Source organism: Mustela nivalis, assembly GCF_964662115.1.
Source record: "Mustela nivalis genome assembly, chromosome: 3".
Classification (NCBI taxonomy): Eukaryota; Metazoa; Chordata; class Mammalia; order Carnivora; family Mustelidae; genus Mustela; species Mustela nivalis.
Genome location: NC_139022.1, coordinates 121473619 through 121500270, shown reverse-complemented (window position 1 = coordinate 121500270; position 26652 = coordinate 121473619). Strand labels below are relative to the sequence as shown.

General features: G+C 47.5%; 1 protein-coding gene across 6 annotated transcripts in view; it reads left to right on the top strand.

Moving 5' to 3' along the window:
- KCNIP1 (potassium voltage-gated channel interacting protein 1) overlaps positions 1-26652 on the top strand; it is a 340059-nt gene that overhangs the window by 247379 nt on the left and 66028 nt on the right. The window contains exon 1 of one of the 6 annotated variants that reach the window (XM_082726164.1): positions 7909-7973. The exons of the other annotated variants lie outside the window; for them this stretch is intronic. The gene's annotated coding sequence lies outside the window, so the exon portion shown is untranslated. Of the gene's footprint in view, positions 1-7908; positions 7974-26652 lie in introns of those variants that run through there. 6 annotated transcript variants of the gene reach the window in all.

The following is a 26652-nucleotide window of genomic DNA, read 5'->3' as shown; positions in this document are numbered from 1 at the left end:
TCCCCTGGGCAGATCTCTCAGGGTTTCTGACTCGACAAGAGCAGAGCCTCAGAAGCCAGAAGCTTGGAGCAGTGTGGGGCTCCACCTGGTGTCTAAAGTGGGCAGTACAAGGCCAAGCTGGGAGCGTGCGGAGTGGTGCGGGGAGCCAGGCATCATTTAGAGGAGGAGGGTACCCTGGGCAGGGCACACTTTACTGAATAGATACACAACAAAGTAGATAGTAAAAAACAAACACGTAGGGGAGCTAACCATGAGAGCAGAATAAAAATCAAATAGGGAAGAAACAGATTTCAGCTAGGGTGGTCGGGTATCTCCTGAAGGAAGCTGAGGCCCGCTGTGCAGGTCTCTGGGAGGAGAGCTTTTCAAACAGAAGGGACAGCCAGTGCAAGCACAGGAGGGTGCCAGGGTCAGAGGAGAACCAAGGGGCAGGCAGAGCAACGCGGCCAGGGAGGTGACAAGCAGACAAAACTCTGCCAGCGGCAGGGTCCTTGTAAGGGCTGTGGCTTTGACTCGGCGTGAGAAAGGGAGCCGGTGGAAGGTTTGGGGTATGGAAGAATCACCATTGGACTGCGCATTCACAGCATCCCTTTGGCTCCCATGACCTACGATGCGGCCCCCGGCAGAAGCGGGAACACAGGCAATGATGGTGGGCGCAGCAGGAAGGCAGCAGCGAAGGTGGGGAGTGGGCTCAGACTCTGGGAGGGTTTGAATCTAGAGCCAGCTGGGCTTGCCAACAGACCGGAATGGGGGGGGGGGGGGGACAAAGAGAGAAACCCAAGATGACCATGGGGGTTTTAGTCTGAGCAAAGGGCAGGGTGGGGTCAACATTAACTTAGGTAGGGAACATGGTAAGGAGCTCTTTGGGAGGAAGTGTCAGGAGCTCGAGTTTGAAGATGGTGAGCACGAGCGCCTCGTAGACTTCCTGGGAGAGAGGTCCGGAAGCGAGGTGCTTCCCAAACTGCAGTGCCTCGGGTCTCCCGGAGAGTTTCTTAGCCAGATGCCCGACACCTGCCTGGTCCTTCCACACCTGAGGGTCTAATTTACTAGGTCTGAGCAGGGGCCCAAGATAGTGCATTTCTAGCAGGCTCCCCAGCAGTGCCACTGCTGCCAGACCGTGGACCACTCTGAGTGGCACTTCAGCGGCCAACTGCATATGTGACTCATGTTCAGGAGAAAGACCTCCGCAGGACTTAGACTCTTGGAGTCTTTGGTGCATAAATCCATGAGCCTGGAGGACATCTCCAAGAGAGTGTGTGTCGAGAGGGAACAGAAGAGGGACAATTCCGGAGCCCTGGCCTGGCGGGGGTAAGACACTGGGCAAGGAGGAAGGACGCTGAGATGGAAAGAGCAGTGAAACAGAAGAGCAGTGAAACAGCGGGAAAACAGGCAGAAGAGATGCTCCGGGGACCAAGGGAGAAAGGGCTTCAGAAAGGAGGGGTGATGGGCACTGTCCAGCTCTGCTGACTCGGGCGCATCTAGTCATCTGGCCTCAGAGTTAAGAGGATATATTTTGTGATTCCTTTTTTATTAAAAAATAAAAGGAGGGGCAACTAGGTGTCCCAGTTGGTTAAGCATCTGACTTGGCTTTGGCTCAGGTCGTGATTTCAGGATCATGTCAGGCTCTGTGCTCAGTACGGAATCTGCTTAAACACTCTCCCCTTCTCCCTCTGACCCTCCCCCACCCAACAAATAAATAAATCTTAAAAAAATAAATAAATAAAAGGAAATACATGTCTTATGTTATATATCACATATATCCTCTATGTTATATATTATAATTATGTATTACACTTATATAGTATAATTATAGCATGTTTATAATATATAATCTATATTACATATTATGTATCTCCTTTTATTTTATATATTATATAATAATATACATTTTACACATTTGTATTATATAATACATATTATTTAAATAATATAGAGATATACTAAAAATAAATATGAATAAATATAATGAAACAAAAAACTAGATGTATAAATTAGAATTACAATATACATTTTTTAAAGAGGAGATTACTGTCTCATAGCATTCCCCGACATCACAGTTGGGAATTGCAGCTTGAGGCCCGCAATCCTGAGCATGGACCCGGCTGTCAGGAGGCCTGCGTGGAATTCTGGGTCTGTAAGGTGGTATGTATGCAGTGTGGCCGTGGCTGGGGTGCAGGTGCCTGGGCCACAGGTGGGCAGGTAGGAAAGTGAAGATGGTGAGAAGTGGCTAGTCTCTGGGTGTGTCTTTAAAGGAGAGCCGGCAGGATACACGAGCTGCCCGGATGCGGGTGTGAGGGAGACGAGTGTCAGGGAAGTCCCAGAAGTTAGGTCTAAGAGACAGGGAGAAGAGTTGCCATTGAACGCCACCGGGAAGACACAAGTGCAAGCAGGTTGGAGGGAAACCTCAGGAGTCTTGTTTTATTCAGTCTTCGGGTTCCGTGAAACGTGCAGAACACAGCCGAAAGTGAGGATCTGGAGCTCAGGGGAGATCCTGGTGGCAGACGCACGGGCCGCACCTAAGCCGGCTGCCTCCTGAGCTCCCTGAGCAGTGATGGGCCAGGGAGGAGCCAGATGAGACCTGAGCCCCGAGGCCCCGCCCGTCCCTCCGGGGTGACTTCAGGGACATGCAGGGACGCGGTGGGCAGCACGCAGAGGGCAAACAGGCCAGCTGCTCCAGGGATCCCCTTCCACGCAGGGGGATTGCGTGGAGAGACCCAAGGCCTTGGAGCCTGAGGAACTCTCCCGAGCTGCTTCCTCTCTGCAAGCAGCATTGAACATCCCCAAGGAAAGCACCAATTGAGCACCCTCTGTATGCAGAGACCTCATCCATGGTTCGACTGTATGACACAGCCACACTCCCCGACCCTGATCTCCGTAATCTGAACTCATATATTCCATCGCGGGTTTATCTCTGTTTTAAAGGAGAGGAAATGGTGGACAGCGCCCCCCTCCCCCCAGCCCCCAACCACAATCACACAGCAAGCCAGAGTTCGAGCAGGAACAGAGGCCAGCTTTCAGAGCCATGTGGCAGGGCAGAAAGTGGGGTGGAAACCAGCATTTACTGAGCATCTCCTGTATACACTTTCTATCTACCAAGCACCCCACCCAGAGAATTAGCCACCCTGTGAAGTAAGTCAGATAGTCCTCACTTCACACATGGATGAATGGAGGCTGCCACATACAAAACGACCTGTCCGAGGTCACAACTTATAAATGGTGGAGCCAGGCCTGCAAACCAGGCTGTCTGAATCCAGAGGCCACTTCCGTGTCTGTGGGTCAGGTAGGGTATTGGGGGGGGGGCATGCCCTGACACCCCTGCTGTCCCCAATCCATCCACACCACCAACAGAATAATGGGTAGGATCTACTGAACAAAAACATGAGTGCCTTCAAAGCATTCGGTAAATCAGCAACATTTTTTTTTTTTTAGATTTTATTTGTTTATTTCAGAGAGAGAGCATGCGTGCACATGAGCAGGGGGGAGGGGCAGAAGGAGAGGGAGAAGCAGACTCCAGGCTGAGCAGGGACCCCAATGTGAGGCTTGATCCCAGGAACTTGGGACAATGACCTGAGCTGAGGTTAGACCCCTTAACTCACTGAGCCACCCAGGCACCCCAATCAGCCACATTTTAAAATTAACATTATTTTTATGACAAGAACATCTACATATATTAGAATAAAGATACATACATGTCTCCCAGGCATATTCTGCTTATGTGTACTTGGTGGGAACATGGATTGATCTGTCCTTTCCCCTACTCCCCAGCACCCTCAGAGTCCTACCAGCCAAGAACAACTGGTCCAGCCCTCCCTTTCCTACCCCTATTTTCTCCTTCTCAGACCCTAAATATCTGGCAAGGCTTCGCATTGGGAAGCTCCCACCCCCATCTCTCTGGCCTGGATTCTTGCAGGAGACTCTTCACTGGTCTGCCCACTTCCGCCCTTGCCCCCTACTCTTGTAGTCCATTTTTCAGCCAGTAGACAAAGGGACAGTCTGCAAAATGTCAGACCATACCTCTTCTCTGCTCAGAAGCCCCCTGCCCAATGCTTTCCATCTAATTCAGAGTAAAGGTCAAAGGCCCTACAAGATCTCAACCACCCCCTTCCCCACCCACCTCAGCGCCTCTACCCAGCTCTCTGCCCCACCACTCCCTCTGCTCCAGCCATGCCAGCCTCCTTTCTGTTCCATAAACATGGTGCCCACACTCCTGTCTCAGGACCTTTGCTCATGCTGTACCCTCTGCCTGGAGCACTCTTCCCCCAGCCATCCACAAGTTTCAATCTCTCACCTTCATCCCTTCAAATATCCCTTTAGAAAGACCTTCACTGATCCCCTATTTCAGATAACAATACCCCTCTGCCCTACCCTGCTTTTGTATTTCTCCCTGACATTTTCATCCTTTATCATACTATATACTGTAGTTGATACAGACTGATCTTCTATCTCCCTTAACCCTTATGTAAATGTAAGCTCTATGAGGGCAACTTCATGGTCTGGTTTGTTCACTGCTGATTCCCTACCCCTAGAATGGTGGTGGTCCAAAAAAGGCCTTCAGTACATATTTGCCAAATAAATGAATGTCAGATAAAATGGTGCAGGGACTCCAGGAGAGAGATTTGTCTGTCCTCCACCCTCTCCCACTCAGCTCCAAGCAGGAAGTGAGCGATGTCCAAAGGATGAAGGAAAGTGACTGCAGGAGGTGGAGGGAGAACTCAGAGATCTCCGAGACGTCCATGGCAGGCAAGCGTTGAGATGGCTGCAGGAGTTCCCAGATGATGTCAGAGGTGTGGGTCGCATCTTCCCCAGGACAGTACCACCTGCTCCCTTCACATTTGCCCCGTGAGCCTCGTTTGGGGCTGCCTGCCCTGCAGCCATCAACGAGGGGTGTTTGGGTCAGAAACTGCATTTGCTCCATGGCTCTGAGCCACCCCACGCCAGGCCTATGCCTGCGCTCCCCCTGCACCCTGGGCCTTGGGTGCCTGTCCGCCACCCGCCAGAGGGCAAACCGGGCCGGGAAGGGTGAATTGCCTTGCTAAGGTCACACATCCAGCGTCTGAGACTGGAGTGCAGATAGAAGTCTCTGTCTGAGGTCTTGGCAGCTGTGCAGGGACACCATCTCCTCACTCTGAGGGGCAGTTTCTGAAGATGAATGTCATAATTGCCATCTGCAGATGGTGGGTATATCACTGGAAGGCCACAGTGAGGTGGCCTCAGCCCCTCCAGTAGACCTTCCTCCTCTTCTCCTGACCCCTACCCCAGGCCACCTGAAGCCTCTTCCTTTACATCCTGGTTCAGGCACGCAGAGCAACTCGGTGGGTGGCTCCTGGGGGCGGCTGGGGGCATATAAAGCAGTTTCTTCCTTCATATCCTCACAGACAGTGTGGCCATCCCTCACACAGTGAGGCTAGGGCAGTGGGAGCAGCAGCCCCCCAAGGAAGCCTCAGGAGAACCCTCACCCCCGCAAGTCTGGAGCTTTGGGTGTCTGCACTGGGAGGAGCCGTCTGACCATTCCAGATGTGTCCAGCAGAGGGCAGCAGCAGCCCGGGGAAGGCCCAGAGCCAGGCGGCTGCGGGGAGCGCATCCTCGTCTCCCCATTGCGGGTGGTTTCTTCCATGGGAGGAAGAAAGACACAGACTGAAGGGCACGCCAGGCCAAACAACCTGCTCCACCTGGGGCAGCCTACCTTTTGTTTCTTCACAGGGTGCCCCATGAGATTTCGTTTGACCAAATCCTCTCCAGCTGCTACTGTAGTTACTGATTCATAATGACAAACTGAAAGTCCTCAAGTTAAATTATCTTCGAGTTTTCCTTTCAGACCGACAGTTCGGTTTGTAGTTCAACACAACAATATCCCATACAAAACACCTATCTGTGGGATATCTCACAGCAACAAACACACGTCCTGCAGTCGGTGGTTGAAGGCTGGGTGCTGGGAGGTGGCCTCCTGGGCTGGGACCCTGACTCCACCACCAGCCATGTGGCCTTGGCAAACTACTTCATCTCCCTAAACTCACTTTTCTACTCTGTAAAATGGAACTAGTAATGGAGCCAAACACAAAGGGTTGTGTGTCGTGAGGAGTGGCTGAGGCAACGCATGGTTACACACATGGGGATTGCAGGCTAACCTCCCTCGTGTTCGGTCTGCTGTCACCTGGGGAACCCTCCTCTCCTCCCCTCTCCCCCTCTGAGCCTTTCTAATGTAAGAGTCATGCAGGTTCCCCCTCATGTACACCTGTTCGAAGGCCAGATTCCCCCAGCTCTCTACTTCTAGGATTCAGTTGGATGGGATTCATCTGTGTGTGATCAAACTCCAAAATAACATTATGTTAGACCATGAAGAGGTTTGTTTCACTCACATGTAAAAGAAGGCAAGAGATGGCTGGTACAGGATTGGTGTGGCTGGTACAGATTGCTGGTGCAGGTTCCCTGGTTCAGGGAACCATGAGGAACTCCAGTTTCTTCTATCTACCTGTTCTGCCAGTATCAGTTCATGGCTGCTACTTCATGGTCCAAAATGGCTGCTTGAGCACCTGCCATTAACTCCACAGATGGTGGTGGTCTGGTCTTTGATGGTGGCAGTGGATTCCATAGGGGTTTGGGGAGTAAAATCAAGAAGACTTGGTGACAGATTCACTGTGAAAATGAGGACCAGGGAGGTTTAAAGGTTCACTCCTGAGTGACTGATGTGAGACCACATGAATACTGTTGCCGTCTCCTGAGACAAAGACAGTGATCCAGTGGCCAGGAAGTGGTAGGCTCTAGAGAGTCACAGTGTGCGTTAGCACATCAACACTGTGAGGAAGCATGCAGAGCAGAAACCTGTCTAACCCAGTCTTGTGCTAGAAAGACGTTAGCAGGCTGCAGAAAAATCAATTAAATCTAGGTGAACTTGAGCCCAGAACTGCCATCTTGAATTTTAGGTGAACATTTGCCTTCTTGTTTAGGCTGCGTGCCCCTGGACGGTGGTGCTCCCAAACTTCAGGTCAGTGTTCAAAATTGGGTTAAAATTAATCTTGTTAAGGGAAAAGTTGACAGCAGAAGTGTTTGTTACCTCAGGCTTTTGACAATAAAGGAGAGTCCATTGCTCCACGTGCAGACCAGGGATATAAACTTAATCAAAAATGGAACATAACCTGAGGGGATAAACCTTGTTTACTAAAATCTCCTCATGTGTGCCAGTCATGTTTGTATATATTCGGGGAGAAGACTTGGTATTTAGAACGTTCAGCCCTATTTTGCCATTGCCTGAGACCCTAACACACCTTAAGCTCCGGAGAGCTGCAAAGCTTGAGAATACCCTATGAGAAAAACACAGTAGTAACAGGTGCCTTGGCATGGGAGGAACAGAATGGACCCTCTGCTTCCTTTGGATGTGCAGGAAACAGGCAGGGGAGCATCGTCTTTAAAGGAGAGTCTGAACTCCACCCCAGAGGAGGAGATTCCTTTTGGCTTGCAGTTGTGCAGAGGATAAAGCATTCAGAGAACCACAAAGCCCCCGATTGTGAAATAAAAAGAATATATCTTGGTCCCACTGTTCCTTTCCCCAAGGAAAAGATACATGCAGAGGCGGTCCTCACCTCTCAGCCCAGAAAGTCAATCCCTTACTGCCTCCAAAAGTGAAATCATGCTCATCACAGCCTCCCCATCATCCTGGATTCCTGGGAAGAGCCTCTTTCCAGACCCCACCTCTCTGCGTGGTCACGTTTCTCTCTAGCTGTTGACTTGGTCAAGGTCAAGGCATCAGGAGAAGAGCGCGGGTTCCCCTGATGGCTCCACACTGCTGGGGAGGCCTTTCCAGAGCCAGCTCGCCTTGGGTGCAAGGTGCTGCAGTGGCCCAGTCCTGCAGGCCACGCTGGTCCCAAGGGAAGGTGTCTGTCATCCCCGTCTGTGTTCTCTCTTGCAGGTAAGTCAGGCTCGAGCGGCCGGGAGGGCGGTGTGATGACACACTTGGCAGTTTGGGAGCAAAAGCGGCCACAGTAAGACATGATTGATTCATTGCATCTCAATTCTCAGCTGGGGGAGCCTTCAGTGTGCAGACTTCTCTGGTCCCAAAGGAGACTTCTGTGGGTCTGGAAAAGAGGATACCAAACTTTGGGGTCCCACTGAGGGCCCTTACCCTTAACCTTGATTGCTTAGCCTTGACTGGGGGTGACAGAGGTGACGGTAGCTTTCAGGCACCGTCAGGCCAGGATCTGGCCCCATAGTCTGTGCATGTGGCTTGCACTGGGCTGCCTGCTCCGAGGGGGACATCTCCCTGTGATCTATGACATCGGCTCTCAAGAGCTTCTTCTGGCAGCTTCTAATGGCTGAGACCTTCTAGCCTGGGATGGAGGGGTGCAGGGAGCATTCTGAGATCTTGTCAGTCCCACCTGGGTGCTCCAGAAGACCCTCGTCCTTGGTGGCATGCGGCCTCAGCCATCTCCAAACTCATGGCATCCCACCAGACATGTCACCTACCCCTGGCTCTGTGTCTCTTCCTATCACTCTCTCTCACCATCACCTCCCATCAAGGTTCCGGCCAGTGGAAAAGAGTTTTATATTCTAATGACCGCGTACGCGAGGGGGTTGGACTGTGATGTCTCTGTAGGCCCAGGTTTCTGAAGCGACGTTTGAATTTTGGCACCGAAACGTCAAACTCTCATGGGGCATCCCCGGAAGTGTGTGCCTGTGTGTGCGGCCCCGAGACCTGGCCGTTACCCCTCCTCCTGACCCTTAACCTTCTCGGTGGTTCCAGGCCTCAGGACCCTATTGCAGACAGAGTCATCAGGACAGGACCTTCTCTTGCCTGGGTGGGCGTTAGGGACAGTTTATCTCAAGGGCTATGAAAATTAATTTTCTCTGGATGTTAAGGGAATAGGACCTGGCAGGGATATGCAAATTACTGTTTGCATGATGCTTTGGGAATGGGCGCTCAGGGGCTTGCGGATGATTTCTCCTGGGGTGCTCTGGGGTGGCTGCTCCCGGACTCTGGACCTATGGGAATATGGGAAGAAGGGATAAATAAATGCCTTCACAACCCCAGCTTTAAGAAAGTAAGTCTGGGGCAGGAAATGTAAGTTTTGGCCCCAGGCTGCCCTCTCTGATAAGTGGAATGATCCTGAGACCTGGGGCAGCCACAGATCTCTCCCCAGGGGACAACCCCTGCCCATATCCCTTCCTCCCAGAGCCTGGGCCCTTCCTGTCCGCCAGGGTGGCGGAGTCTAGCCCTGCCCCCTGCCAGGTTCTACATGGTCTTGGGGATGTTTCTTTTTCTATTTCATTTTCTTAGTGATATTTCAGCTTTCCAATGGGCTTTGTCTTCCCAAAATCAAATTGATAAAGTGTTGTTGCTCATAAACTATTCCGTTCTCCTCAGGACAGAATCTTTCTGGCATAAATGAGGTCTTTGGAAAAAGGGCTCAGAAGCCCGGGATCCTGCAGGGTGGGCGGGACGGGGTAACTGAGGGGCCTGGCATCTCCTGGCAGGGCCTGGCAGCACAGGGGGGGGTCTCTTAGGGCTCATACACGTTTTCTAGTCTGACGCCCATGAAAGCCCTGTGAGCATAAGGACAGTTCATCTTGAAACACTTCAAAGGTCTCTTTTAAAACAATTGTAAGGGAATCCGTGGGTGTAGTGACTGCTAAGACTCAGATGAAAAGCTCTTCTTGGAAGCAGGGGGACGTTAAGCACAGCGAGAGGCAGAGAGAGGGCACCAAAGTGTTGCCTCTTGCAGGACCCAGCCCCTACCCAATGCAGAGACCCCCCCCCCAGCCACTTCCGCCACCCACCCCCTCACTCCAACCTGCCTGACCCTCTCCTATCTGTGAAGTGGGGTGAGTGATTATCACCCCCTCATATCAAGCAGGGATGACCATATACAAGGTGCCTCACAGATCCTCAGAGCCTGCCACTGAGTCACACAGCTCCCAACACCCCACATGTCTCCACCCTCCCCTGTGCCTGAAGACCCCCTCCTCCCGAGTAAGCACTGACTGTGAGAACACAGTGCCAGGAACGTGACACTCCTGTCCAGTGTCACAGAGCTCCAAAGCCTACGGAAGCAGAAGGAAGGCCCCCTCCCTCCACTTGCCCTTCTCCCTATGCGCAGTCCTTAAAGGGTTCTCACTCACTGAAGAAACATGAGCTGGGGAGGTGGGGGGGGCAGGATGTCACCATCGGCCTCCAAATGACTCACAGCCAGGAGTCAAGGTTGGATGGGGGAATTCCAAAGGGAATTCCCTTCAAGCCCATCCCCCTTTTGTTTTTGAACTGCTTGACCTATGCCTGCCTCAAACCCTGCCAGGGCAGGGCCAAGGGGAAGCAGATCTGAGCAGAGTAAGTTGTCGCGCCGTGATTAAAATCAGTATCCCATGTAATGCAACGTGACTTGCTCATATCATTCCCCCTTAAACTTGAAAACCACACCTTCTTGCAGTTGAAACTATTATCCCCATTTACACTGGAGAAAAGGGAGGCTCTGGGAGACCAAGGGACCCACCCAGGATCCACCAGTTAAGAAGTGATTGATCCAGGTGTGGTGGGCTGGATAATGGCCCCCAGAATGACAGCTTTGAATGCTCCCTGATAGCACAAAAGGGACTTGGCCGATATAATTAAGTTCAGGATCTTAAGATGGGGGGAGACTGTTGGGTTTATCCAGGTAGGACTGGTGTGATCACAAGTATCCTTGTAAGAAGGGGCAGAAGGAGGCTAGACACAGAGAGAAGGAGACGTGACCCTGGGAGCAGAGGCTGGCCTGGTGCCAGGACAGGGTCCCAGCCAAGGAAAGTGACAATCAGAAGCTAGAAAAGGCATAGAAGCTGATTCTCCCTCAGGCCTCCAGGGAGCCAGGACTTTGGCCCAGGAAAGCTGATTTCAGATTTCTGGCTTCAGAACTGCAACAGAATAATTTGTGTTTTTTGAAGCCTCAAGCTTGTGATCATTTATTAGAGAGGCCGTAGGAAATTAAAATCCCAAATCTCCCCACTTGGCATTTCCTCACTGCTCAGTTATATGGTGGATCCTGCTGGCTCTGCTGCTGACAGGGGAGCGGCCTGATCTGACACCTTTACTCCCCTATACCCAGAGACTCCTAAAGTCCAGACCGTGGCATGTCATCACTATATCCCCAGGGCCTGATATGTAACAGGTGACCAGGAAGTGGGACTCGACTTCCTTCCCATTAAGAACAGCACACCCAGGGTGCTTGGGTGGCTCAGTGGGTTAAAGCCTCTGCTTTCAGCTGAGGTCATGATCCCAGGATCCTGGGATCAAGCCCCGAATCAGGATCTCTGCTTAGCAGGGAGCCTGCTTCCTCCTCGCTCTCTCTCTCTCTCTGCCTGCCTCTCTGCCTACTTGTGATCTCTGTCTGTCAAATAAATAAATAAAATCTTGGGGCGCCTGGGTGGCTCAGTGGGTTAAAGCCTCTGCCTTCGGTTCGGGTCATGATCCCAGGGTCTTGGGATCGAGCCCCGCGTCGGGCTCTCTGCTCTGCAGGGAGCCTGCTTCCTCCTCTCTCTCTGCCTGTCTCTCTGCCTACTTGTGATCTGTCAAATAAATAAATAATTTAAAAAATAAATAAATAAATAAATAAAATCTTTAAAAAAAAAAAAAACCCTACTCATGGCTCCTGTGAGTTTTCCCTTAGGTCCCATCCTCCCTAGGACATGTCTATCTAACCTCTCCGATGTGTGGCCTGTGTGGCTTTTGTGACTTCTTGGCCTCCCACACCAGAGGAAGGGAAAGGTGGTCAGGTAGGAGGCAGAGGAATTGCAGTCAGATTTTGGGCTCAGATCCCAGCCGGCTGGGAAGCTGTGGGCCAGGCCTTTAGCTACCCACACCTTATGCTTTCATCTGAAATGGGACATTAACAGCCCTTCCCAGAGCTGCTCTGAGGATAAAACGAAGTGATGCCCACCCGTGAGTTAGGCACACTCAGGCTGTGTTACTCACCAGCCCTCACCGGGTGGGTGGATGAACTTCTCTGAGCATTAGCACCTCATGAGCACCGAGCTATATCTGGCAGGGCTAACTAGAGCAGGGCTCTGTACACCAACCCAATGGCAGACTCTGATTTAATGGTGTCCACACAAGGCACAAGATCCCTGCCATCATGGAGGGATCAGACAAGCTCCAGAGGAGGTCAGCCATTGAGCCGCGGTAGACTTTGAGCAGAGATTGAATGTGTTGACGTCTGTGAGCATCGGTCTGACTTTTCTAGGTGAGCCCAGCAGAGCAGAGAGGCTAGAGGCAGAGTCAGGATGATTGGGTCAGTTCAGGGAGGAAGGGGGAAGGGGCTGAGCTGAGTGACAGCAGGAGCATGAGTGCCTGCCTATCACCCCAGACCCTGTGCTGATTGGTGTGCATGAACCCAACACCCTAGCAGGTCCCAGAGTAGATGCCCTGTTACGGGAGGGGGGTAGGATGGGGTGTCCCAACAGCATCTGGGCACAAGAGAGGTAGGGAAGAATTCAAGATGATGGAAAGTAGAATGGCCTTGAAACACTTGGGTCCCTCAGTGGGGGTGCCCGCTCAAAGCCCCAGTCTAGCTGACTCTCTGAAACCTCTGTCACAGTCCTGGTCAGGTCACCAGCAGTTCAGCCAAAGCCTCTCCTGTGGTAAGTGTGCTGAAGCAGGGCCCCAAAGCTGAGGCGGCGTGCCCCTCAGGCCTCAGGAGAGTCCACACAGGCTGTGCAGCTAGGCCGGGAAGACTTAAATACTTGTGTGAGAAAAGAAGGATGGGTGGAAATTCACGAGCCAAGGAGACAACCTGACATATTAGAAAAAGAACAGAGCGAATCTAAAGTAAGTAGATAAGAGGAACTAATAAAGGTAACAGCAGAAATTAATTTCTGTAAAGAAAACTTTTTTTTTGTTAAGATTTATCAAGAAAAACAAGATCTAAATAAATATTAAGAAGGAAAAAGGAAATATCTGCAGATGTTGAAGACAGTCAAGATTTAAAAGGATGTTCTGAACAACCTTCTTGCAATAAAGAAAACACATAGGAAGTGTAACCTTTTTTTTTAAATGAAGACTTACCCAAACTGACTCGAGAAGAAATTGAAACCATATGAAAATTGAAAACTGAAAGAAATTATCAGTTGATAAACACCTTTTCTCAACAAAGACCTTGGTCCAGACACTTTACCAGTAGATTATAATGAATGTTCAAGGAAAAAATTTCAGGAGGAACGCTCCCCAATGCATTATGAAGCTACATAACCCTGCCATCATATCCCAACAAAGAGAGGAAAATTAGAAGCTAATATCACTCATGTAAATATACATAATTTTTTTTAAATCCTCAACAAAATACTAGTGAACAGAATCCAGTGACATAAAAAAGTCGAGGCTCAGGAATGCAGAGTTGGTTTAACATTAAGAAGTCACTTCAAATATTTACATTAACAAATTAAAGGACAAAAATTGTATTGCCATCAATAGATGCAGTGAAAGCATTTGATAAAATCTGCCAACCATCTGTTATATTTTTAAACATAGAAAACCAAGAATAGAAAGGAATTCCTTAGCCTGATAAAAGATATCTACAAAAAGCCTACAGCAAACATCACACTTGTAAGGAAGAATTATTGAAAGTATTCCATTTAGGTTAGGGACATTGACAGCACTCCCATCAAGCATCGTTTTGGAAATCCTAACTAGTACAGGAAGGCAAAAGAAAATAAAAAGTGTTGGAATTAGGAAAGAAAAGACTTGGTTATGGATGATATGTTTACCTAAATTCAAATAATCTGGTATGTTATTAGAAGTCTGGTATTCAATAGGCTTCTGGAGAAAAATCAATGAAAAACAAACACCAGAAACAAAAAGATAGAAAACAGAACTTTTAATATACCACTTAAAATAATATTAAAAGTATAAAATATGCAAGGTTAATCTCACAAAATTTGTGCCAAGACATTGGTGGAGGAATTACTAAAACTTGAGGCAAGGCATGAAAGAAGACCTGTATAGATGAAGAGACTATGCCATGATCCTGGATTGGAAAACCCAACATATTAAAGCTGTCAATTCATCCCAAAGTGAATGATGAAATTTGATTCATTTCTGATCAAATTCCAACATTTGGGAAACTTTAAAAGCTAATCCCAAAATTTTTATGAAAATGATCAAGAATTCAACCCACTCGTAACACTTAGAGTAAAGCCAGAGCGTTGAGGATGGCAAATAGACTGATGTAGAGCTCAGAAGACTCGCTCAGTGGGAGATACCTATATGTGACAGAGATGCCCTGCAGAGTAGGGGATAGGGTGATGGACTTAAATAACTGTGCTGGGACTACTGGTAATCTGATGGAAAACAATGAAATTGAACTCCTCCTTTCTACCCTACATAAAAATCAATTCCAGGTGGATTAAATACCTAAATGTGAAAAGAAAATTGATAACACTTTCAAAAGACAATATAGGAAAATACATTTATGGCCTCAGATTAGGAAAGAATTTCTTCATTGAGATAGAAAAAAATATAAATCATAAAGGGAAAGATGAGTAAATAGGCCACACTAAAACAAAAGGCCCTGTCCAAGACTTTCAAGAGGGTAAAGGTATAAGCTATGGTGAGAGAGAAGATATTTCCTGCACATATGATCAACAGGAGACTAGTATCCTATAAACAGGACCTATGAACTAAGTTGAAAAGACAAACAGCCCAACATAAAAATGGACAAAGGCTATAAAAAGGAATGTCATAGAAGAGAGAGTATTAAAAGGTCCACAATTTATGAAAAGTTGCTAACCTCCGTTAGTCGTCAGAAAAATGCAGATTAGGAAGTGGAGATGCAACATGGGGGGTTTGGGTGGTAGGAAAAGAATAAATGAAACAAGATGGGATCGGGAGGGAAATTAACCATAAAAGATCTTAATCTCACAAAACAAACTGAGGGTTGCCAGGTGGAGAAGGGTAGGGAGAGGGTGATTAGGTAATGGACATTGGGGAAGGTATGTGCTATGGTGAGTGCTGTGAAGTGTGTAAACCTGGCGATTCACAGACCTGTACCCCTGGGGCTAATAATACATTATATGTTGATTAAAAAAATGAAAAAATTAATAAAAAATAAATAAATTTTTTAAAAAGAAAAATGCAAATTAAAACACAGTGAGATCCAATGTCACAACCCTTAAATGGACAAGAATTAAGAAATGTCATAAGGAAAAAAATGTAATAAAGAATTGGTGAGAATATGGAGTCATAGGAATGCTTAGACATTACTGTTGGGAAAGTAAATTAGTACATCCACACTGTAAGATAATTTGGCAGCAACAACTGGAAAATTGGAGTGTAACCCCAGATGACGCAACAGTACCACAATGAAGTATTCACTCTGGAAAAACCCTTGAACAAATCCTTGAGAAACATGCGATAGTACTTGTTGTAACATCATTTACAACAGCAAAAACAGGATGCCACTTACGTGTTCCTCAGTAGTTGGGTGGATACATTCATTTTACGCAAAATACAAGTACAAATACAGGTAGGGACGAGATTTATTATCAAGTGATGTTTTCGATTTCCCTTCCTGTGAAGTTTATTTGGCTTTGCTTGCTATCAAAGCCTCTTCTCATCCAGGGCTGCCATTGTCTGTGGCTCAGTTTGAACACCAAACAGAAGGCCTTGAGAGAGTGAGTGGGAGCTGAAATCCAGCCTTGCTCTGCTCCCTAAACCATGCACCCAGGGGCAGGCTATGTCTCTCCAGAGAAAGGGGGCACCTGTTAGTTTGCCCAGTAATGTCATCTGTTCCCTAAACCAGGTGCTTGCAAGTCTGGCTCTGCCCAGTAGGAGGCATTTCTTTTTAATTCATCCACCCAGAGGGAGCATCATTTCTAATTCACACAAAGGTACTTTTTAGGTTTGTAGGAGCCCTGTCCTGTTCTCCACCCAATACTTCCATGCCAGGAGAATCCTGTCCTAAGGAGGCAGGTACCCAGGCTTGTTTCACGCAACCAGGGAAATGGGGAGAGGCGCAGGTAGAAGCTGAAGCAATGCCTTGTCCTGCCTTTGTCATGAAGAATCCAAGTAAAGGGCCGGGGGAAGGAAAGAATACTGAAAAGAAGCCAGAGAGGCACAATTGATTGTAATAAGGAGAGCTAGGGGTGAGCAAGGGAAAAGAGCCAGAAGAGTGCCAGAGGACTCGTGCCCTGGGGAGCTTTCTGTGCTTTACAGAGTGAGAGTCCTAGGCAGTTGAGAGAAGGAAGAAAATCAGAGAGAAGGGAATGTTAAGAAACATGGCTAAGAGTTATAAATTGGATATCCTTTAATGTAGAGATTCAAATCTATTTTTGAAAGAACAGATATAGTTGAGCTATGGTTGAAATACAAGAAACTGTGCATGTTTGAAGTATAAAATGTTATTTGTTGTGATATGTGTCTACACTTACAAAACCACCACAATCAAGTTATGAATATAACCATCACGCCCAAGAACTTCTTTTTGGGGCCCCTTTTTGCCCCCTTCTTCCATCGTGCCCATCCTGCCATCCCCCAACTCAAGGCAAATACAGACCTATAGTGACCTCTTGTCACTATAGAGTACCTCGCATTTCCTAGAAGTATATATAAATGGAGTCATCCAGTGTATATTCTTTCTTAACTGGCTTCTTTCACCCAGTGTGATTATTCTGAGATTCACTCATACTGTTATGTATATTTGTTCCTTCATTCCTTTTTATTGCTAAGTAGAACCATAGTATTCCATTGTGTGGATACCACAGTTTGTCTCTCCGTCCATCTGTGGGTGGACATTTGAGTTGTTTCCAAGAGCTATTACAAATGAAGCTACTGTGAAAGTCACATACGAGTCTTTATATGGACATATGCTTTCATTTTTCTTGGGTAAATACCTAGGAGTGGAAATATTGGATCATATGATAGGTGAATGGGTAACTTCTTAAGAAATCATCCATCTTAGGACTTTCCAAAGCAGTTGTACCATTTTATATTTTATCATCATTCTATTAGCAAATCAGATTTCATTAAAATTTCTAACTTCTGCTCTAAGAGACATTGTTAAGAAAAGGAAAAAGCAAGCCACAGGGTGAGAGAAAATATTTGCAAAGAATGTAGATCTGAAATTGCAAAGAGACTGGTACAAGACGTACATTTGAAAAGGGAGCTTGGGAACCCAAGGGCATCTCCCGTCAGTGGTATTTTAGACCCAGGAGCCAGGAGAAAGGGTGGTGGGACCTGATCTCTGGTAATACATCTGGAGGGCAGAGGGCTTGGGCTCTTCTTGGCTCTTGAGCAGACAGCTGGAGAAAGGTGGGTCTCAGCAAAACAACTCTAGTTGCCAGAGGATGAATTTTCTAACAGTCAGGAACTCCAGAGATAAGACAAGTCACCCTGATAGGCAGTAAGTGCCCCTCAGCTGAGGATGCAACTCAAAGCCAAGTTTGGATTGGACCCAGGGAGGGGCAGAGAGTTCTAGAACTTTCTAAATGTGTCCCTGTTGCTTTTTCTTTCTCCAATTACGCAAAGGCTTGGGCCCAGGTAAAAAGTCTACAGCATGAGTGTCTAATGCTTAGCTTTGACCCCGGGCCGGTCCTGTGTCCCCATGGGACACTCCGTTCTGACCCCACCTTGTGTGTCTCCTTAACAAGTGCCATGCATTCAATATTTCAGCAGTCTTGGAACCCTCACCATCTATAATCTTCTCTCCCTCCCACTGATTTTTTTCTTTTACTGTGTCTTCTTCTTGGATATTACTTACTCTTAACTTTTAAATATCTGCTTCTGTTAAAAAAAAAAAAAAGAAAGAAAGAAAGAAAGAAGCAACGACAACAACAACAAAAACAAATGAATGCCTGGAACAGATTTATAAAGAATGCTCCTGGAGAGGCGGCCGGATTAATTATTCAGCACCCTTTCCCTTTGTAACTATTTATTGTCTCATATGCATTTATATGGTACCTATCACCACAGATCTCGCTCATGCTGGAGACATAATTTCCAGGGACTGACTACTTGTCTAAGATGCATAGACAGTATTGCAGTACTATTTTATTTCTGACTGTAACAGCACGTGCCATTGTTGGGTAATTGTGTTCATGTTTTTAAATGTGAAAAATAATCAAATATAACTTGAAAGAGATTGTACAGTAATTCAAGGGGATATTAAACCACCAGGAAGTTAGTTGGCAAATAAATAGGCGTTTGTGGCTGTCTGGGTGAGCGATGGGGAGCTGCCTGGCTGTGGGGGAGGAAGAGGGAGCGCAGGAGACAAAGAGCAGGATCCAGCTGCCCTACCTACCTGCTGCCAGGTAGGTGTGGGGAGCGGGGAGGGAGCCTCCAGGGACCAAGAAGAGAAGGCTGGAAGTTACTGGGTCTCCTCTAAGGGAGCCAGACACAGAGGAAAGGGCGCAGGGCCGTCCTAGGATGAGAAGCAGAGGGCTGGATTATAAAAGGCCTCAGGTTTTCAGCTGTGTTTGTCTGAGTGACATCAGATGTCAGACTCTCAAGGGCCCTGGTGGGGCAGGGGGACTACCGTTTGTTTATACACCTACAACAAGCCAGGCATGGGAGGGGCCCCCTATGCATCATCTCTTCTTTTTAATTATTAAACCATTCCTTTGGAAATAGGGTCACTGCTCTCCCATTTCACAGATGGGTAAGCTGGAGGTCAGGGTGATTAAGCAAAGAACAAAAACCAAGTACCTTTCCTGATACCATGGTGCATTTCCCACCATTCCCACACCACAAAAAACACAAAAACAAAAAAAAAAGCCAAAAAAACAAAACACTAAGGCGCAGTGCCTGCCTCCCAGAAGCTTACAGCCATTAGTGTTTGTTCTGGACGTTAACATGCCCGGATTTTCGTTCTTTCATTTCTCCCGTGCTTGTTTTGGGGTGACAGAAAACACACCAGGCCGGGGTGAAGGGGTGAAGGTCTAGGCCTGTGTCCAGACTGTGCAGCGCCCCCTTCCCAGGTGCAGGGAGAGGAGAGGGGAGGGCGACCCCGGAGCGTCAGAGACGGCCTTCCCAGGCAGGCAAAACTAGGAGGCAGACAGAAGAAATGGCCGAGGAGGAAAGATGGCCTACCTCTGGAGCCCTTTTCTTTCAGTCCTGGCCAAGGGGACAGCATCTGGCAGAGTTTTTGGACCCAGAATTCTGCATCTTGGGCGCATATGGGAGTGGGAGAAGGGTTCTTGCTGCCCAGATGTGATCAGCTTGATGATCTTGACAGAGGGCAGGAAACAGCGTCCTGCGTGCCTCTCCTCCCTGGCCTCATCTTCCTCACGGTTCTTCAAGGTCATAAAATAAGAATCTGTGAGATGTGAGACCCCCTTGAGGTTGGAGATGGGGTTTTGTGCCCTAACTTCTAGGGCCTTCTCTGCCCAACCTAGACTTACGCTAAGAAGGCATATGAATAGCTCTAGTTTGGTGTCAAGTACCAGAAACCGGTTCCTTTTATCTCAGGCCAAGAGGCGGGCCTCTCAGAGGCATGCTGACAGAGGAGGCAGTTGGGCCTGGGGGTGGGGTAGGACCTGGGGTCCAGTGTGCTCAGGTCCCCCAGCAGCATGCTCCCCTCTCCCCGCCCCCACCTGCTCTCTCACTCTGTCTCCTCTCTGCTTTCTGCCCTTTTATGTCCAAGGCTTGGCCTCCCAGAGTGTGAACCAATAGCCTTCTGTCAGCTCCCACATTCCCCAAAGAAGACTGGCAGGTTCTGCCCTTCAAGCAGCTAGCGGTCAGGGAGCCAGCTCATATCGTAGGAATATTGCAGTTTTCACTAAAAACATTTGAACTGGGGGACGGTACTTCCCAGGAAAGAGAGTGCTGGTCTGAGCAGCCCATGGGTGGCCTGTCCCCCAGTAATCTGTCTTCCCCCGAGAGTCGCAGGGCCCTTACTGCTTTCCTGCAACGGTTCATGGTTCCTGCACCACAGTTTCTGTCTTTCCCTCCTCTCGTTAGGAACTGTCCTCTGCACAACTTTTTCCAATTGCCAGAGTTCCCCTTCTCAGGGCTTCAGCTCTGTCTCACCCAACACGCAACCCCCAAGTCCCCAGTCTCCCAGACACTAGCCCACCAAGACAGCCTTGGTCCCTGCAACCACTGGGAACTGCCTTTCTCTGTGCTTTTCAGCCACAAAGTATTTATGCCATTAGCCTGTTTTTTGTTTTTTTTTTTCCATTTGTCATATATTGCCAAGTGCCCATCACAGGCCAGACTCCCTGTCTCAGGGATGTGGGGATGGCCCAAAAGGCAAATCACCACTGAAACCTTGAATGAACTCACATTCAAGGTATGACCACGAATAGGTAATAAATTCATAAAATTGTGTACACTTCTCTAGTCACAATAAAATTGTGCTGCACTTGGATGCTGAGTATCCATTTAAAAAGAGGGAGGATTGGCTGAATCTGGGTAATTACCAAAGGAAATTCATACATATGATTATTTACTCATGAATATTAATGCATTAAATGAGAGTAAAACATATTTAAAACAAAGTGTTCATTCCAACTACGGATGAATTTGCTCATTACTCTTTCCTATGTGGATATTAACTGTGATTTACCTGTATATCAAGCATCAGGATACAGCTCAGGTCTACCTGTGGCTAAATTAGGTTAGACATTTGTTGGTGAAAATTACAATGTTAACTCATTTCCAGAGTATTCTTGGTGCCAGCAGTTTCACATTTAGGTACATGACTTGCATTAACATTATCTGGTTAATGGTATAAACAGAAATTTTTTATGGATTTTTGGAATGTAGTAAGATGATATTAACACTATCTGGCTCTGAACTCTAGTTACAATGTGTATTATAAAACCATTTTGAATCATGCTAATTTGAAATCTGAAACAATTCAAAAATGAGCTAGGATCAAGGTTGCATCATTGCAACTTCTAAAAATAAGGACTGGTACGTTAACAGGATAAAGGTAAAATAATAATTTCAGTGACTCTGGAGTTAGCTCAAAAGATAACAATTGGATATAGTCAAAATTACCCTCAAAATTCCCTAAGTCATCCTAAAAATGTAATATGTGAAAATATACTGACTTAGAATACCTGCAACAAAGCCTATTTTTTTTCTCCAACATTAGGATAAATTTCTCTTTCCTTAGTGTGCATTAGATATAGAAGTTGTACATACCTGGGGCCATGTTGTGTGAAAAGTCCCTGTTATGTGTATGACTGTTCATATGCAGGTCACACTCAGCCCAGCACCATGCTCTCTCTAGGACAGACACCACTGGAAAACCAAGACCAGGAGAGGTCACAATTCACTGAGGGGCTTTGCTTCAGGTGGAATTTCTTTTCCACCTCCATTTCACCCACCTTCCTGTCTCTCTCTCCCTTGCTCATTCCTCCCTTCGTTCCTCCCTCCCTCCGTTTTCGAAAAGATTTTACCTCCACCTGGTTTAACTGGCATGCATCTAGCCAAAATCAGAGTCTGAAGTAACTTCACCAACATAGGCCAACCCCAAGCACTTTGCCAACCTTCTCTAAGACCAGTCTGGGGTGTGGGGATGGCCATTAAGACTATAGACAGATCTACAGATATGACTTCTTCCCCGGTGTCAAGGGGGTCCACACTACCTTTGTCCAACCCCCCTTGGTGTGTCAGAGTGGGGGTGAACTTGGCTTTCAACATGGTAAGAACAAGCCCATTTCATGGCTGGGATCCCAATCCTGGTTCCACTCCACTTCTGATTTGCATTGTGCTCTGAGAATTGGCGATCTGCTTGCTCTCCACCAAGACAAAGTTTAATTACCATGTTCCTGCTGTGGGGAAACATTCTATTCTAGAAGCGGTCCCTCTCAGACCAGTCATCTTGCTTATTGACCGATGACTCTCAGGACAGGAAATTAGAAAAGATCTGCCTTTCAGGCAAAGCTTGGGTGGTTGGAACAATGGCCCTGGAAAGGCCTTGGGGACCCAAAGGGCTGGTGTGAGTGGGAGCAGGGGTGAGGGGAAGAGTGTGTGCAGAGCAGGCCTGGCACGGACCTTTTGTGTGCCTGCCTCCCCCTGCAAGGCTCAGAGCCCTGGCCTCTGGGGACATCGAGGGGCAGAAGTAGAGTGGTTCTGTGGGGGTCAAGGAGACTATGTAGTGTGCTTATTATCTCAAAAATATTATCTTCTCTCTCCTACACTATGTAACTCATCAGGTTCAAGAGGGATTTGGGGAGCATCACTCCAAATGATAACAACAATTTCAGGCTGTCTCTTTCTGTCCTTTCAAAAACCCACAAGAGGAGGGACCCATGGAAGGTGTCCTACGTGGTACGTGTGTATTTTCTTACAGTATAGCCCAAGCACAAGCTCACCTACACCCCTGTCCTCATGTGCTGGACATGTCCAGGTCAAGCCCTCTGCTCATCCACGTACACAGGCACACTCACACCTGAAAAAAGCTTTGAGTGTCACTCCCAAAGGACCCCCAAACCATATTTTTATTTCATTAGCTTCAAGTGAGAATAGAGTTCCTAAGGACAGGCACCTGCTCCCTACAGTCAGCCCAACTTCCAGTTTTCCATATGTACGGTAGGGGGTTTAATCTGTGGGTCTCTACGGGTCCCCCCAGCTGCGTGTCTCCATGTCAAATGCCCTTGACCCCTGAGATGAGCCACTTCCCCCAAGGCGGCCAACTTGCCCCACATCATTCCTAGCCCCCTCTTGCTTCCTCAGCTCTACAGAAATGACCTGTCCCATCACTTATGATCCTGACTGCTGGTTGTAGCGCAGAGTTAAAAATGTAGAGAGACATCAGTGCTAAGGCAAAGAGAGCACTCCAGGAGGTCATGTGCATACCCAAGGACCGCTGGCCATCGAGGGGCCTGACCTTCAGACCAGGCAGCCTCTCTGGGTCTCTTCTCAGTCACTCAGTCATTCAGCGGATACTTACTACATGCCAAGTGACAGCCACATTCCATGCTGGATCCCAGACATACTGAGAAGTGAATGGATACGTGGACCCTGACCTCAAAGGGTTCATGCCCCAGGAAGGAAACAAAGAAGGCCCTGGATGCAGTGACCACTGGGATAGGAGTCCTCACCGGGCTGTCAAAGAGGTCTCTAAGAAGGCCATCTGTTTATGGAGATAACACTTGAGCTGGGCCTAAAGGAAGGGCATTGCAGGCAGAGGGATCAGGACAAGCAAAAGCACACACACGCGCGCGCGCACACACACACACACACACACACACCTTGGGGGGTCTACTGAAGCAAAAGAGTCCAGGAATCGTACCAGCAATCTCTTTTCTTAGAAACTGCAGGAGATGCATTTTTTTTAACACTGTATATTTTTTTAATTTTATTTTTTCAGTATTCCAAGACTCATTGTTTACGTATAACACCCAGTGCTCCATGCAATGTGTGCCCTCCTTAATACCCACCACCAGGCTCACCTATCCCCCCACCCCTACCCCTCCAAAACCCTCAGTTTGTTTCTCAGAGTCCACAGTCTCTCATAGTTCATCTCCCCCTCCAGTTTCCTCCAACTCCCTTCTCCTCCCCATCTCCCAATGTCCTCCATGTTATTCTTTATGTCCCACAAGTAAGTGAAACCATATGATAATTGAATCTCTCTGTTGACTTATTTTACTCAGCACAATCTCTTCCAGTCCCATCCATGTTGATATGAAAGTTGGGTATTCATCCTTTCTGATGGAGGCATAATACTCCATAGTATATATGGATCACACATCTTCTTATCCATTCATCGGCTGAAGGGCATCTTGGCTCTTTACACAGTTTGGCGACCGTGGCCATTGCTGCTATGAACATTGGGGTACAGAGGGCCCTTCTTTTCACCACATCTGTACCTTTGGGGTAAATACCCAGTAGTGCAATTGCAGGGTCATAGGGTAGCTCTATTTTTAATTTCTTAAGGAATCTCCACACTGTTTTCCAAAGTGATTGCACCAACTTGCATTCCCACCAACAGTGTCAGAGCATTCCCTTTAGGAGATGCATTTTAAAAGCTGACAGAGAGAGGCCAATCACAGAGGGTCTCCTACAGACCTCCTCCTACAACCTGCTACAGACCCTCTCCTCCTAACGACCTTCTTTATAGGAAGAGCCACGGCGGAGTGTGCCTTACATCCCATGGAAGCCAGAGTCTAGCACAGTGCCCCTGCCTTGGCAGGAACATGGGATGAATTTACTGAGGAAGTGAATGGAGGGAGAAAAAAGGGAGCCAAGTGCCACACTCAGACCTGCATTTGAGACAGGTCACTCTAAAGACTGCATCAGTCCCCTATTTCCAATAAAACCATGTTTTTTATGGTGAGTCTGAACACAGAATCATTCTTAGTTTTTTTCTCTGGCTTTGGGAGCCTAGAAATTCATGCAGTCTTTCAGCAAATAGAGCATGAGAAGCCACCTAAGCCAATGTTTCCAGAAGCACAGGGCCTACGGTGCACAGGCCCAGGAGCAAGAACACTGGACACATGATCCGAAGGTTGGTCTTTTCCTGTCTTCTTTTCCATTCCGTGTACTTCAAGACAAAGTTGTATTTCTTGACCACGTGCCTTTAGCATTTCTCAAAGATAAGCCAATCTTCTTCCCCCATTCACTTTTTTTTTTTTAAGATTTTATTTATTTATTTGTCAGAGAGAGAGCAAGAGAGAGCGAGCACAGGCAGACAGAGTGGCAGGCCGAGTCAGAGGGAGAAGCAGGCTCCTGACGGAGCAAGGAGCCCGATGTGGGACTCGATCCCAGGACGCTGGGATCATGACCTGAGCTGAAGGCAGCTGCTTAACCAACTGAGCCACCCAGGCATCCCCCCCAATTCACTTTTTTTGTTGTTATTTCATTTTGTTTTGTTTTTAGTAACCAAAAGAAGGCAGGTGGGGACTCACAGAGCCTTTGGCAAGCAACACCCTTTCACAGAATTTCGTGGCATTGATTTGCTTGACTCTTCACCATTACAATGGCCTAATGCATAGAATGAATGCATGTCAGGATCCCAACAAAACAGATGGACCCTCAAATTAGTATATTGCAAAGGGACTCATGACAAAGGTGTGGCATGATACAGGGAAAACAGCAAGGAGTGTAAGAACCTGGGATTTCATTCTGAATGCAATATGTGTTCATTATGAAGAACCTGGAAAACACAGAGGCCTGGCAGGAAGGCAAAGCAAGTTTCCTGAACAGCTGCTACCCAGCACTGTTGACACTTAGTGGAGAATTCTCTTCTTCCTTTCTCCTTCTTTCTCTAGAGAGTGCCTTTCTGAAAGCTCACCCAGCATCTTGCAGGTCTGAAAATTTCTTGCATATTCCAGAAGGCGAGGAGGATAGCAAAGAACTGACACACACGGCACATGATTCCATGTTCTGCTTAAACCTGGCCTTGAGCTCGACCACCAGCTTTTTTGTTGTGTTTTCATGTACTTCCAGAACTTTAACCCTGAGAGCTGAGCTTATACTGCTGGAATGACTTCTATTTCAAGACGACCCTGCTGTTCATCTGCTAACAACACCCTAGACTTTATCCTGGCCCTTTTAGTCTTCCAAGATTAGAATGATTATAGATCTACTATTTATTGCCCCCTCTGGCCTATTTCTTGCCTTACACTCTTCCCTGTAATCCTCACCTTGACCTGCTGAAGTGGGAGGAGTGTGGAGAAAGGTACAAAGAGATAAGTTCACGTCAATATGTCACTAGCACCGAAAGAACATAAAGCATTACAGATTCGAAGTGACATTGAATTCTAAGTTACCTTCATGGGAAAGTGACATCCAGTTGCTTTTCAGATCCCCAAAATGTCAGTATGAAATGTAGATCTATTTATAGCCTTCAGAACTTCTGACATGGTCCCAAACTATTGGTGGTAAAGCCAAGTTTCCCAAATCCAGTCACATTTTGCATTGATTTCCGCTTTGGCATTGGAACTCATTGCCCTAAGATATAATAAAAACCATGATAAAAAAAATGGAAAACTTCTCCCCCTTAATATTTAAAGGAGAATGTTTTTTATATAAAGCACTAATTTGTCTACTTGAAGTAAATCACAGGGCTGTGTCAGCTAGGGTTCAGACTCTAACATTTTTTTTTTCAGACTCTAACATTTTTTTATTTCATTTCTGTAATGAGAAGCCCTTCGCATGTCTGTGTAATTCATCATAATAATATAGTATATACAATGTAACAATATATATTGCACGCCTATACACTTGTTCATTCCCACCATGCCAACCCCTGGGAACTGACTAAAGTCATGTACATTTCACATTTCTTAAAGAACTGGGAGGGAGATGGCCTGAAGCTTCATCTCCCTCCTTGCCCACCTCTTCTTCCCACTTAGACTCTTCCTGGCCAGCTCATGAGAATGTTAACCCCAGCCTCCAGGGATTTTTCTATAGAAGACAGGGAGTGGGGAGCACTGTCATAGTAGCAGAACAGAAAGAGAACCTTCTGGATTCCACATCAAATGCCCCTTTCCTAGGACATAAAACATCTGATCACAGGTAATGTCTCATACCTGTCCTTCTGCAGTGCTCCCAGCCTCAGGCAAAGACCTGGGTGTCACCCTTGAAAGCGCTCCTCTTGACCCACAGCCCATCATGTGACACACTTTGTCCTTTCCACCATCCAAGAACCAAGAACCACCATCGGCATCCTGCCTCACCAGATCCTGGAACAGCCTCCCAGCTGCCCATGTGAGTTCACTAGCCTTGCTGCCAGTCCTGTCTAGACTTTCCTC